The sequence below is a fragment of the Notamacropus eugenii genome, chromosome 3, assembly GCF_028372415.1.
Source record: "Notamacropus eugenii isolate mMacEug1 chromosome 3, mMacEug1.pri_v2, whole genome shotgun sequence".
In the NCBI taxonomy this organism is placed as follows: domain Eukaryota; kingdom Metazoa; phylum Chordata; class Mammalia; order Diprotodontia; family Macropodidae; genus Notamacropus; species Notamacropus eugenii.
The window spans coordinates 278,929,182-278,943,375 of record NC_092874.1 but is presented as its reverse complement, the minus strand read 5'-3'; the positions used below and the strand labels follow the sequence as shown (position 1 = coordinate 278,943,375).

General features: G+C 40.7%; 1 protein-coding gene across 3 annotated transcripts in view; it reads left to right on the top strand.

Moving 5' to 3' along the window:
- CDK17 (cyclin dependent kinase 17) overlaps positions 1-14,194 on the top strand; it is a 147,375-nt gene that overhangs the window by 90,595 nt on the left and 42,586 nt on the right. The window lies entirely within an intron of this gene.

Genomic DNA, 14,194 nt, shown 5'->3' with positions numbered 1-14,194 from the left:
ATAGCCTGGGTTTAAACCTAGGTCCACTGTTCTTTCCAGTCTACTCTGAGACCAGTTTGGAGGCTGGTTTGATAATCTAGATGACAGAGCACTGAGGACTTGATCAGTGACAGTTGATTGGTTGACTGGACAATAGACTGGATATGAAAAGTGATTGTTGACCTTAGGTTATTGGAAGGATGATATATCCACATAATTAGGAAAGGTGGGTGGACTGACAGGTTGGTTTAGGGAGAGAGGTGATGAATTCCACTTTGGACGTATTCAGTTTGTTGGGACATCCAGCCATTAATGTCTAGTGCGTGATTGGAAATGTAAGAGAATTCCCAGAAGAAATTGGAGCTTGAGTCAGATTGAGGATTCATCAGAATAGAGATTGTAATGGAAATCTCGTTGAGATTACTGAGAGGCTTGAGTGGAGAAGAGAACTCAGGATAGGGGTTTCTGGCTAGTGATGATTGAGGATCAAGAGAGGGTCTTAGAAAGCTGGCAGTCAGATGAGGAGAAGACAGAAGGAAATGATCAATTCCTCCTCTGAAGGAGCTGGCTTAGCACCAGAGATGACAAGTATGGACATGCACAGCATCATGTGGAAGGGGGCTGTACGGGGTAGACATGAGGAAGGACATGCATTCCAAGTTTAGGGGATAGTCCATGCCAGGGTAGAAGATGAAGTGCTGTTGGTGAGGAACAGAGGAAATGCCAGTTTGGCTAGATCATGATGGAGTGATGTCCTCGGAGCCAGATTACCAAAAGCTAAAAAGTGCTGCATAAAGGGGTTTCTGTTGGATCCTGGAGGCAATTGGGAGCCACTGGAGGATATTGAATGAGGGGATAATCTGGTCAGATCGAGGTTTAGGCATTTTGGCACTTGTGTGGAGAATAGACTGCAGTGAGGAGAAATCTGAGGTAGGCAGAAAAGCAGTTAGGAGGATTTTGTAGTCATTGAGGCAAGAGGTAATGCAGGCCTAAGCCAAGATGGATGTGATCTACGTATGAGTAGAAAGAAGAGGTTGGAATCCAGAGATAGGAGAGAACTTGCCTATATCCGTAAGGAGGAGTAAAGGGTTGTCAGCCTTGCCACACCTGCAGAAAGAGCTTGTGAAGAATGAGAAAAAGTAATACTGTAGGGTGGTGGGGACAGAGGCCTGATCACAGGGGCTTGGCTAGGAAGGGCATGGTGAGAAGAAAGATGTTCTGGGCAAGTAGAAGAGATCTAGGATGATCACTTGAGTCAGGCAGAGGGTCCTTGTGATCAGGATGATTTTTTTTATATCACCTTTCAACAAATAATCATTGAACCAAAGCTCTGGGGATGGGGAACAAGGGCTTCCTGTTACGTATTAGCCCAGTGCCTGCCCCCAAGTTAGCTTATATTCTAGTAAAGGAGGTAAAGACATGGAGAGAAATAACAGACACTGACTATGTTCTGTCCTGCTGGTGAAAAGGATGTCCTCTAAGAAGTTCAGAGGGAAAGGGATCCCTTCTGACTGAAGCAGTCCAGCCTTGAGGAACAGGGAGGATTTCTTCCAATGATGATGCCTTAAGGCAGGAGGAAAGGTGTGGGCAAAAGCATGGACATGGGGAAGTAAGTGTAAGGTGTATTTGATTGGTCAATGAAATATGTATAAGGGAATATTAGAAGATGGAAAAGGCTAAGGAGTTCCTGTGTCATTTGGCTGGCAGGGGAGCAGGACATGTAGTTCAGCTGTAGCCAGTGGTGGTGCGCTATCTGGCAAGCCCTGCCTAAAGACACTTTAGATTGCTGTGAACAAAGTCATGTTGCTGCCTGGGCCTTTTTCAGTAAGTCAATAAGCACAGTGCTTGGACTAGAAGCTCCTCCTCATCGTAACTGGGCGATTTCTGGCCAAAGCTGCCACTTCCCTAGTGATCAAGGAAGAATGGAGGAAAAGCCAGAAGTCAGAGTGGGTGACCTTGCAAATGTTAACTGCTGAAGCTCAGATTGTGAGGGTTTGAGAAAATGAGTGGGTGATGCCTAAGGCACAATGGTAAGGGTAGGCTAGTCTTCCTCGAGGTTTGGTGGAAAAGGCTAAGAAAGAGGACGGTGGGGGCATATCAGGGTCCGCCGTTGGAAGCCTGTGGTGGAAGTACAAAATGCAATATTCTGCAGTGACCTAAATCCAAGCTTCCTCTTTGAGAGGTGGGGCGCAGGATGCTTAAGAAAAAGGCACTTCAAATGACAGGGCAGAACTGGTGTTTATGGAACTATCTTTGGGCCAAAACTCATGGGAGACATTTTTCTCCCATTTGATTACAAGCTCCATTAGTCATAGAAGTAAAGGAATAGCCTCGTGTTTGTGAAATCCAGTTCTTAGATGACTGAAATGGTTGTGTACTATTCCTGTCAGAACACCAGTTTGTCATGAAGTATTTGCAGTCTTGTTCCTTGGGCATACTTGAACGGTTTTTATCTCCCATCCTTGCTCAAGAAAAAAAAAATCTGAAATATTGTTGAAAATATTTTACCTTTGCCTACCCCCAAATTTTGTTTTTTAAAGGGCCGTTTTTGTATGTCATCTACTATACATTAGAATTCATAATTTAATATTTATAAAAAGTTTTCTTGTTCACACAAGCTTTCTCCTCATTGAAAGGTAGCAGGATTTATGGACTAGATTAGCAAAAAAAGGTTTTGTATCTTTTGGAAGGGTGAGTTTTATTTGACAGACATAAAATCAAAATCAGCTCTCTTTGACCAGCTGGACATTTGAAGTTCCCTCAGTTATTAGTCTTGTACAGCTACACTTTTTGACGCTCATAATTGTTTATTATGATCATTTTAGTACTGGTAAACATTGACCAATGTAAATCATGTTTAATGTATTTTATTGCTTTATCTGCTTTTTAATAAGCAGTAATTAGGAGGAAATCCATATGTAGTCCTCTTTTATTTAGGCTCGTGGGAAAATGTAATTTATTGAGGCTCCTGTGGTAGGAGTGTGAAAAGGTAGATTTTTATTGAAGATTGGTTAATTGTGGAAAAATCCCTTCAATTCATTTGACTTCCCATTCTAAATTTGAGGTGAAGGAAACCCTGGACCTTGTTGGCTGTTTAGTAAATGAAGTCCTGGACTTAAGAGTGGAGACCTGAGATTGAATCCCAGCTGTCGTCCTTATTAGTGATGTGGCCACACATGAGGCATATAACCCTCAGGCTCCTCATGTGTACAAGGTGGGGGGAGGCAGATATCAACCATTCAGGGTTGCTAGGGAGAAGCACTTTAGAAGCCGAATGGCATAAATGCACTCAATTCTTCTTATTCTGAGCTGCCTTTGTGCCTCTGGGCAAATCCCTGGTGCATCCTGTGTTGGGGTCTTCATCTGCCTACAAGTGCCAGCCCCACTGCACTCCATAGACAAAATAAAAGTTCCCTGGAGGGTACAAAATGATCATTTGCAGAGGGAGAAATCACTGGGAAAGCTGAGCCTTGAAGGAAGTTCATTTTTGTGCGAGACATAGGAAGTGTGTTGCAGATGAGGGATGGGGTAGGATCTGCATTTTTAAAAGATGATTTGGCATGAGTATGTAGTGAATTTTTCAGTGAGCAGAGATGCCAGTTGGGAGGCAGGCTCTTAAGACAGTCCAAGTGAGTGATGATGAGGGTCAGTGGCAGTGTCCGTGGACTGAAGGGGATGAATGCGAGAAATGTAGTAGAAATAGAATCGACTGAGATTTGCAATTGATTGTATCAAGGAAGATTGTTGTGAAACAGTGAGTTAGCTACCCTAGCTGACTGAGACAGTCAGGCCTGGTGTCCCTGATAGAAATAGATAGACTTGAAGGAGGCTAGACTTGACGAGAAAGATGATTTGGATATCCTGAGTTTGAGCTGCTTTTGGGACGTCTATTCAGTGATGCAGACTGGTGTAGACATCTGCTTGAAGTGATAGTTAAGCCCATGGGAGCAGATGAGATCACCAGAAAAGAGCAGGAGCAGGCCTCGTGAAACAGCTGTGGGTAGAGTGCATGACATGGATGGTGATCCAGCAGAGGAGACTAAGAAGCGGTCTCTCAGGCAAGAGGAATGGATAGCGGTAAACGACCACCACAACAAAAAGCCCCCTTTCTGCAGCTTGCCTTGCTCTTGTATTCATCCTCTGTTACCTTGCCTCACCTTGTCCCTGCCATCTTAGGTACTTCCCTTTTTTTACATATTAATGGGTTGATGATATAAGGCACATCTGTGTCTTCAGATGAATTCTTTGTGTCTGCCTTAGTGAACTTGTTTCCCTTAATGTCTGCCTTGAGAATTTCATTCTTGAGCCTTTCTCTTCTCGTCTGACTTCCCCTTATAGCATTTTAGGCCATAGGCTCCTATTTACTTTTCCTTTGAACTATATGAACTCTCTTTTCCCTAAATTTAGGGCAAGTGTCTGACTTTGCCTGGGTTTCCTGTCCTTCGTAGTAAACTCTGCAGGAGTGCTCATTTGCAGCCCTTCCACCAGAGTTCCCGTCCTTTCCATGGTCACCAGTTTATTCCGTGTTGTTAGTGAGAGTCAGACCCAGACTCAGATTTCCTTTTGTTACTTTCTTCACCTTTTAAAGGATGAAATTATCACTAAGGCAAGTTAAGAAATGACTAGCTCTTCAACTTTTGGAAGAGAGCTCTTCAGCATATGACTGGGTAATTGAAGTTTCTTCTTTTTACTCCATCGTATCTCTGGGCAAGACTTGAGATCTTTGCCCTGAACTCATCTTTTGCCTCTTTCTGTTCAGGTGATGATACATTCCAATGTCAATTTCACTTTCTTTTTTTCCCCATCATGGACTATTACCCAAATACTCTCCGTCATGATTCCTCTCTCCTTTGGTTCCTGAATTTCCTTGCATGATTATACTTTATTTATTTATAGCCCTACAGTGCTACCTGACTCCACCCCCTTTTCCCTATCCTGTTTCTTTTGAAAAAGCATACCCTTTCAAAACAATGGCTCAGGTTTTCCTTTTTCCAGGTTTTAGTGATCCCTGTGAGGTCAAAATTGGCTCCTTGCATTAGGACCTCTCCTGTTTCTTTTTATTCGTTGCCCAAACCTTCCAACCTTCCTTGTCTATAGATATTTGAGTCTACGGGCTTTATTATTGGATCCTTTCTTGGAGGTTGGCTCTGGAGAAGTCCTGAATGTCTCACACTCTCTCTGGCCAAGGATTGTGTCATCTCTGTGTTTCCAGCTGTTGTCCAGAAATTCAATCCCCATCTCATACCATCTTCTTAGGTAATTATTCACACTCCAAATTAATTTTTCCTCTTCTGTGTACCTTGCATTCAAATGTGCAACAGTGAGAAAAACATAGGCACTGCCCCTATGGTCTTAAGTTTCATGTCAAAGACTTCCTAATCATTGGCATTTTTTCATTTATGCCCTTATGGATTACCAAAAGTGAGTAGCTGTCATCTGTTTGATAAGTTTGCAAGGCCTTGATCTCAGCCCTTAAACTAGGATTTATTTTTTATTTTTTTGCCAACCATGCCTATTCCCACTTTATGTTGAAATCACTATCCAAAGTATGTAACTTCAGTTTGGAGTGGCTTGTGTTCTTTGTAGTATTTCTGTAACTCTTCGTGCTCCTCCACAAATCTTGGTGCATAAGCTGTAATTTGCTGCCATGGTGTTCTTTTTGCAAATATTTAATATGATTACTGAAATAGGAAAATATTCAAATGTCAGTGTTCCTTGTTGCCTTTAGACATATGGTGAAACTGTAACTCTACTCAATCCTTTTGTCTGTCCAAAAGGAATCTGTGAACCATGCTTCTTTTAGCTATCTGATGATTTTATTTATACTTAGCATGCCAAGATTGATGCATTTCAGTTCTTTTAGTCTGTCTGCCCACCGGTGATTGTTCAAGAACTTACCTTGTAAGGAGTTGAGTCAGCATTATTAGACAGTTTAAAAACTCTTTGATTCTTCTCCCTCTCCTGTCATTTTTCCTATAAGTGGAGTGGAGAGATCTTATCTGTTCTTCCTTGTTTTGGGGGTTGCTATTGCCTAGGAATTCATCACTAAGTGGACAGCTTACTGGTGATCTTACTGGTTCTCTCGGTAATTAATGAGGTTGATCCTGGCAAGCAGATTCCTTGTATTGAAAGGACTGTTTACTCCCTTACTTTCACTAATCTGTATATAGGTTGTATGGTAGAACTTATGCTCCCCAAACATAGTCTTGGAGAGCCAGGGCCACTCCCAAGCCATGGGGAGATATCAGATTAAATGACTTTGTAGAGTAAACATTTCATAAATATGTGTTATATTGAATTAAATAACCTCTGGCATCACTTATCCCTGGGCCTCTCCCTATTTAAAAACTTACATTCCCTCAACGCTGATATTTTCCCTCATCACTTTGCTTTCAATATCTAAAAGTAGCTTTTTCCTTATAAAAGTTTCATTGAACCCTAATACTGGAGGATATCTAAGGTTCTTTCCACATAAAAAATTCTATGATTTTAACTTGACATAATTTCTGCTGATGAAGTTTTCCCAGAGGAAAAAAAAGGTAAGAAATCAGGGAATTGAATTTAACTTTTGAAGTCAGATGAGCCTTACATATAAATAATTATAATGCAGATTAGATGGCGATTAAGGTGTAGGAAAGTCTAAGTAGGTTTGAGAATATTCAAAAAAAAAATGAATCACCTTCTTGACTAGAAATTCAAAAATTTTACCTTCTTACTCATTAGAGACCTTAATAAACCCCAAAGTTTGACATGATTAATTAAAAGCATTTAAAAGTAGTTGGAAAGACTCACAGTATCAGATCACCTTGTGGTTTGGGATAATTATTTAAGTAGAGGCCTAATATGAAAAACAGCTTCTGTCCCTTCATTTTATAGCATTTTAACTGGATAGGACAGCAGTTGGTGTAACTGCTGGCATCAATGAAATAATACTGTATGGTTTATTTTAAAATAGCCAGCTTTAAACAGTTAAATATAGAATGTTTCATTCACTTCCTTTAAAAAGAAGCATCCTTATCATTTGTTGGCAGCGTGTGAGGCAGAATGATATTTGTCATATATTAATAAATCGTATAACATGAGTCATCTTTGAACATTCACTGAACCCCATTTGCAAACAAGATGAGTTTCATAGTTGCACAATAGAATAGTGTGATTTCACTCCCCTTTCACCTTTAAGCACTAGAAAATATTTCTCCACGCTAAATTTTTCTTCTCTTGAAGAATGTTCAAATTCTTCAAAATTTTTGAAATTTTTTTTTTGAAAAATTTTCTTGAAAATTGATAGAACGTTCAAATATCATTACAACTGGATGGTTTACCTGAAGTTACCTGCTACACTATCATGACATCCTCTTACTATTCTTTCAGCCATAGTAAATTTCCATTCTGAGTGCAGGAACATATTCACTTTTATGGATGTTTAGGTAAACTTAGTAAGGCTGTTCACATTGAAAGATTGCATTTGTGGTATTCTAAAAAAGGAGGTCACCCATGCTTCTCCTGTGTAGATATTTTACCTGAAATATTCTGTGATTCTGGAAGCCATTAAATCTTATAGAAATCTTATCAGCATTTCCTTTCTACAAGAACATGTGGCAACAGCTACAAGCTGCAAGCTACAAGCTGAAAGTCCAGGACCCTCCCCTGCATATTCATAGCTTTGTTCTTTGTAGTGTTTTGGCTATATTTGAATTTATATTCTTCTAACAGTATTTTCCCAGAAATCATACCTAAGTTATAATAAAATTGAAGCCATTTTCTTGAAAAGTCATTGTTGAGAGTCAGCTCAAACTCAGTAAGTATCTAAGTGGGGCAGGGTATGGGATGAGATGTTGTTTGAAATTAAATAGTTTCTAAATATACATAACATATAAAGTCAGGTGACATTTCATGTAAGTCTTCATGTAAATTGTGGTATAGATAGATTTAAGGCCACTTTGTCATGTATTTGAAACTGTAGAGACATTAATGTGGTTTGGTGTCATTAAATGTTCTCCAGGGAACAAAAGTACTTGTGTAGCAGTCGTCTTAATGAGTCACTTGTGACTACAGCTGATATGTTGTCTTTCTGAAGACAGCAGAGAAGCTGGGTGAGGTAACTTATTCAGAAAGATATTTCTCCAAAAGCACAAATCAGTTTTGTTTGACCTTTTATGAATTATGCGGCCAATCAGACGGACATCAACTGACTTTAGAAGGAAAAGTCTTTTTGTCTCTTGTGTTAGTAATTAAGACATCTCCGGGGCTAGCTCTGGAATACTGGAATGTGAACAGTGTTTTGGGGGGCATTGATAAACAAGAGTACTTTTAGAAAGAATTTTTAGGAAGCTAAAACTGTTAACAGTTGCTAGTATTTTTATTTCTGAACTCAAGCTGCTTAGTATGTCCCTTAGTAGGAGTCTCCGAAGTGGGAGAGTCTTAGAAATCCAAGACATGTAGAACTAGAACTGACAGATTTCATTTGGAACCAGATGCAGCTCAGTCCCAACTCTTCTCTAGAACCAAGCAGCGCCAAGTTAGCTTTCTACCTCTGCTCTTATTCTGAAAAGGGAGAATTGCAAGCTTTGTTGGCTTCGTTAAAGAACCAAATGTGAAAGCATCAGGGGGCAGGAAGGAGAGCACCAAGAAAATACTGTCATAGTGAATCTGAGAGTGTGTTCCTTTGTCTTTCAAAATGTGGTCCAGCCTGTTCTGGAGATAAAGTGATGGATGCATCTTTGTCTCTTACTGTTATTCCAGCAGAGGAGAGTTCTTTGGGATTAGAACGTGACAAGAAGGGGAATGTTCAAATGTTTCTTCTTCCCACGTCTTGACATTTGGGCATTGGGATATTGTCATACTAAGTGACAATTGGGATATTGTCAGAATATTTGGAAAGAGATCATAGACGGTGGAGGAAAAGCATATGCTGATTCAGGAAAAGGAAAAAGTCATTTAAGGCTTTAGGACCCATTCTTGGTCGCTTTCATCATTCACTTGTAACATCGCTTTGGAATGATGACAAAATCTATCTCCCCAACCAGGAGAGAGAGCTATGACAATACCACATTCCTTTTCTAGTTTGTTTATCCAAGCAGCTAACTTGTCTTATGTTCTCATAATGCAGATAGAGACCTGAAGTGAGAGAGAGACAGAGAGAAGAAGAGGTTGTTTTGTGAAGATGTCACAAAAATCAGTAGACTTAGTTTTTGGAGATAATGGCCATTTTTCATTGGCTCCTGAATTACATAAGTTAGAGTTAGGAACCAAATTACAAATTTTCTAGAATCATTTGCAAATCAGGGATTTAGATATAGAAGGCTTTTCTATACTATTTTTATTTTCAGTTCTAAGATGACCATTATTAACTGCAAGTTAATACGAAATTAGAGTTTCTAGCAATGAGAAGTAAGAGAGTAAACTTTGGTTTTCACCTTGCTTTCATCAAATGACACTGTATACAATGCTCTTGTAATAATAGTGTTTTGGGACAGTCCTGGACTGCCTTGTAAAAGCCATAACAACACAGTATATGAACAGTCTTGGAGAATCCAAAAGAAACGTGTGGCTTCAGACACATGCTGGCTGTGTGACCCTGGGCAAGTCACTGAGCCCATCTTTAAGACAGCAAGCTACAAAGCAGGTGCCCATGTACTTTGGATGAGAGAAGGAATTTTGTTACTAGATATTCTTTACACCACTGAAATCTCAGTTCTGGTCCTCCATACTCCTTCCCTCTCCCCCCAAAAAAGCAACCTGAAAAGCTTGAGCATATTTAGCTTTTGTAGACTGAATTAAGTGTCACCTCCAAGCTAGCATGAAGTAGTGCCTTGGAAGAACTACTAATTAAAATGGGTACACATTTTCCTAACTTGTCACTACTATTTGATATAGTACTCATTTGTTTATTCAAAGAGGAGAAGGAATTGTCCCTCTTAATGTTGTGTCCATTAAATGATTCTGTGAGGAGCCTCTTAGGATCAGACAGGTTTTTCCAGTCTTCCTAGATAAGGGGATGATGCTATCACCAGAAGGCCCACATACACATGATATAGTTCCCTTTCCCAGTCTTCACAGTGGAGGAATTCAGATAAGGCTGGGGAGAAAGGAGCCAGCCCTTTGATCTTCCAAGAAATGTGCTTTGGGCCTGGCAGCAAGTATAGGTTTCTTTCTTTCTTGTCCTTAACCTGCACAAGAGAAACTGGACAGATACTGTGTTTACAGCTATTGTAGAAATGGGTGACTTTGGGATGAGGGGGAAGGGATCCCCCACCCAGCAGGACATGAGACTAGGGACTTTGCTAGGTTTAAAACTATCAGAAAACTCCAGACAGTGAATTGGCTGCTTAACTGATGATGTTACTGCCTGTGATCACATATGTGCTCATCTGGCACTATGCTGGAGCAAACTTGGATGGCCACTTGGTGGGTTTAAAAAGACATTCTTGTGCAGATAAGAGTTGAACTAGCTTCTGAGATTGTGTGATTTGGGGATAATTACAAAAGAAGCTAAAACAGTAGTACAAATAATGATGTCAGAGGTTTGGGTTCATTGTGCTATTTTGTCACTGAAAAGACTTCCTGGAGTGATAGGAACTGCTTCCTGACAGAAGAGAAGGCTTGGGTTGAACAGAGAGGGATGGAAACAAAATGAGAAGACTGCTCTGTGGCGGAGAGCTTTTTAAACTTCCTGTTTGCTCATCCTTCTCCCTGGTCTTTTACTGACATACTTGCTTTCTCTGCTCTCTTTGGCTTGATCTCACCCACAGGAGAGAGTGGCTGTTGATTAGCACATCCACAGACTGAAGATTCCCTCAGGATTCTTTCTCCCATGAGGAGAAAGTTTCTACCCCACCTGTTTTCTCTCCTGCCTAATTCCCAAACCTGTTAAAGTGGAACAGTTTCACCAAAGTTACTTGATCTATAATGACTCATTACTGTACTTCAGCTGCCCTGAAAGCCCCCTGCTTCTTAGACACACCCTGATCAGATGGCACTCTAGCCCCAATAACCCCATCCACATTAGGACTAGGAAGAGATGGATGGTGTTCTCCTCAGGTATTTTCATTTTCTCTTCTCACTTTGCTCAATAAAGGAAGGACAGTCGGCTGTTACTGGTGTGCTTGTTGTTTTCTATGGGCCTCTATCCTCTTGGATTGTCAGATTCTCAGGACCTGGACTGTCTTTGCATTCTGTTGTATCTCCAGTGCTTAGCATAGTGACTGGCACATAGTAGGCATTTAATTAATATTTATTAAGGCTCACTGGTTGACCAGCTTCCCTAGCATTTCGAGTCCCTTGTCTCTGGGATCTTTGCATAGAGAATGAAAACTCAGGAAGAAGATAGGTGTACTGTCAAAGTGCCATCATGTGTTCCTCTGTAACCTTCATTTAACATAATCATAGTTTTTGTCTGTCCCAGACTCCTACTTTTTGTGAACCATTTTATGGTACAAAATGACTTGGGAGTACAGCCTGGCATAGTGGATAGAGGGCTGAACTGCTTGGCATGGTAGGTGAAGAGCATCATGGTGAATGAAGAGTCTCCCTGGAAATTAGAAGGGTCTTGAGTTCAAATTTTGCTGTATATTCCTTGCAAGTCTGACATCTGCTAGCTTTATGATGTAAAAAGGTGATTGAACATTTCCATGTTGCAGGTGCCTTTTACTCTAGCTGGAGGCACTCGTCAGTCTGCTGTCTCATCACTGTTATAACCATCATCGTTATCATCAGTGGCAAGGGGGTTTCCATAGCCAGAGTTCTCTGTGCTAATGGAATCATTGACGCAGGGCTCCCCCTTGCCTCTGCTGTCCCTGTCCTCTGAGCTAATTTGCCAAAAGAAAACTATTCTATCTGTGTGGAAGAGGGTTCATCACTGTGAATGTGCATATGTTTAGATTGTGTTAGTCTACATAGTGGAATTTACCTGGATGATACAAATTTTTATCTAACTGAATTGGACTTGGTCAGAATCAATAAACCATAGATAACATTTTTTTTTTTTTGCTGTACTTTTACTAAGTGATAATATGATACAGGATTGATGTAAGTGACTGGTTAAGCAATCGGGATGCCTCTGGACTGGCAGCTGCTGGAGGCATCCTTAGAGGATGTCCTCAGACATAGGGAGGATCCTGAGAGAACCTGTTAGGAGTCATGAGGCTTACTGTGCAGGTTCTCCTCCTCCCACCTCACTCTCCTACTTTTATCTAAAATCTTCCTCCTCTGTGCCTGTGATAGACTTAGGGGAATAAGATAACTGTCTTCTAGTATTTGATGGGAATCAAACTTGTTCTGCTCTAAGGACAGAATTTAAAGAAATGAGTAGAAATGACTTAAGGGTGCATTTAAGGGAAAACTTCTGAAGAGTGAATTAGTGCTGTCCAAAGTGGGAGGATGTGGGAGGAAGGGTGAGGCTGCTTGCCAGGGAGATGGTGGCCACCAAAGATACTCATCTCTGCACTTGGACATGGTGGCAGCAGCTGGCTCAGAGATGACCAGGAAAGGCTCCACCATATCTGGAGAGACTACCTCTACTGATTGGGATTTCGTATTCAAGTCATTTGATAAGAATTAGACTAACACACCAAGATCACTGATCGCATAAACTGAAAAGAGTTTTAGATTCTAGAAGAATTCACTATTAAAAGTTACACCAAGAATCATCACATAAAACACTGGTTCTCATACATCATTCATTCCACAAACCTCCATGGGCCCCTGTAATAGCTCTCTTTATATATGACCCATTTACCCCAAACCTGGAGAAGTGTTATTAATGTTCTCTAGAGGCTTATCATTATAGCTCTAGATTTTTCATATATTACTTGGTGTTGGCATCTGATTTTGATTTAAGGGGCTTTTGTGATGATGTGTTTTTGATATTTCAGATGGGAAGGGGAGTCAGGTAGGACCATAGAAGGGTAAGGAGCTTAGCTACAGCAGATGACGTTCTTCTCATTCACATCAGTGTGGTTCAGATACACAGTTCATGTGGATGACAGGAATCAGATACTGTATAGGACTCTTTATTATATGTGTCTGTTGTGTCACAACAGAGAAAGCATTGTTTCTGTGATCTGTTAGCCGAGATAAAAATTGCTTTGTTATATAGAATTGTTCTTTGTATTCATTTTTTTCTTGTTTGTTATTTAAGTAACCTGGTATAGTGCTAGGTCTAGATCAATAGTAAGTAGTCATTTATTTTTTGAGTATGTGCTATGAAATATAAGCAGCCCATTCTTGCCTTCAAAAAGTTTCCAGTTTAATTAGAAAGATTTTAAAAATCCTCATGAAATGATAACTAACAGTACAAGATATCCTGAGACCCCAGGGAATCTTGTTCTGATAAATGCCACAGGGAGTATTCAGAGAAAGGAGGATTTTGTCCTGAGGTGATTAAGGAACGTTTCATAGAGAGTTGGAGAGGATTTAGACAGGGAGAGTTACTTTTGGGCAAGAAAAGTAACAGAGTTGGAGATGTGAGTAATTGTCCCAGCTGGAGAGAAAGAAACAGGTGTAAAACTGGCCTTCTGGAAGGATCTTCAGGGTTGGGATGTAGATTCAGGAAGCACATATGTGGGCACATGCAGATGATCATTGGAACCAGGGGACTGGCTAAGATCATTAAGTGAGAAAATAGACCCAAGAACATGGTCTTCGATCTTCCGACCATCTTTCTCTCCTTTCTTTGGACTTACTCCAGCGTGGAGCAAGAGACCCCAAAGGAGTATCCTCAGGGCAGAGGGCACCTGCTGTTTTCTTTTGCTTGGTCACACCAGTGTCTTAGACTGTGCTTATTATCCCCTCTCTGACACATATCTCTAATTCCTGTAAATAGGTCCTCCTCCTTCCAGTATGCCATAGTATTTTAGGGCGCACTAAGGTGCACAGAGCCCTGGGCTTGGAGTCAGGGAGTCCTGAGGTCAAGTCTAACTAGAAGGTCTAACTACTAGGTCTAAGAAACTAGTAGTAGGCCCCCAGCAAGTCACTTAATCTGTTTGCCTCAGCTTCTTCAACTGTAAGATGAGTGGAAGTTGGGAGGTAGAAAAGTAGTTTCTGAAACAAGTTAAGTTTGAGTAGATGAGTATCTGAGGTAGACTGGTAATTGTGAGATGAGAAAGGAAGAGGTAAATATGAGGAATATCACAAAGGGAGAGTAATAGGGTCCTAGGAGTGTGGCTCTAGAACTGGAAATAATAACCAAGTAGATCCAGGTGGCACGAGATAGGAA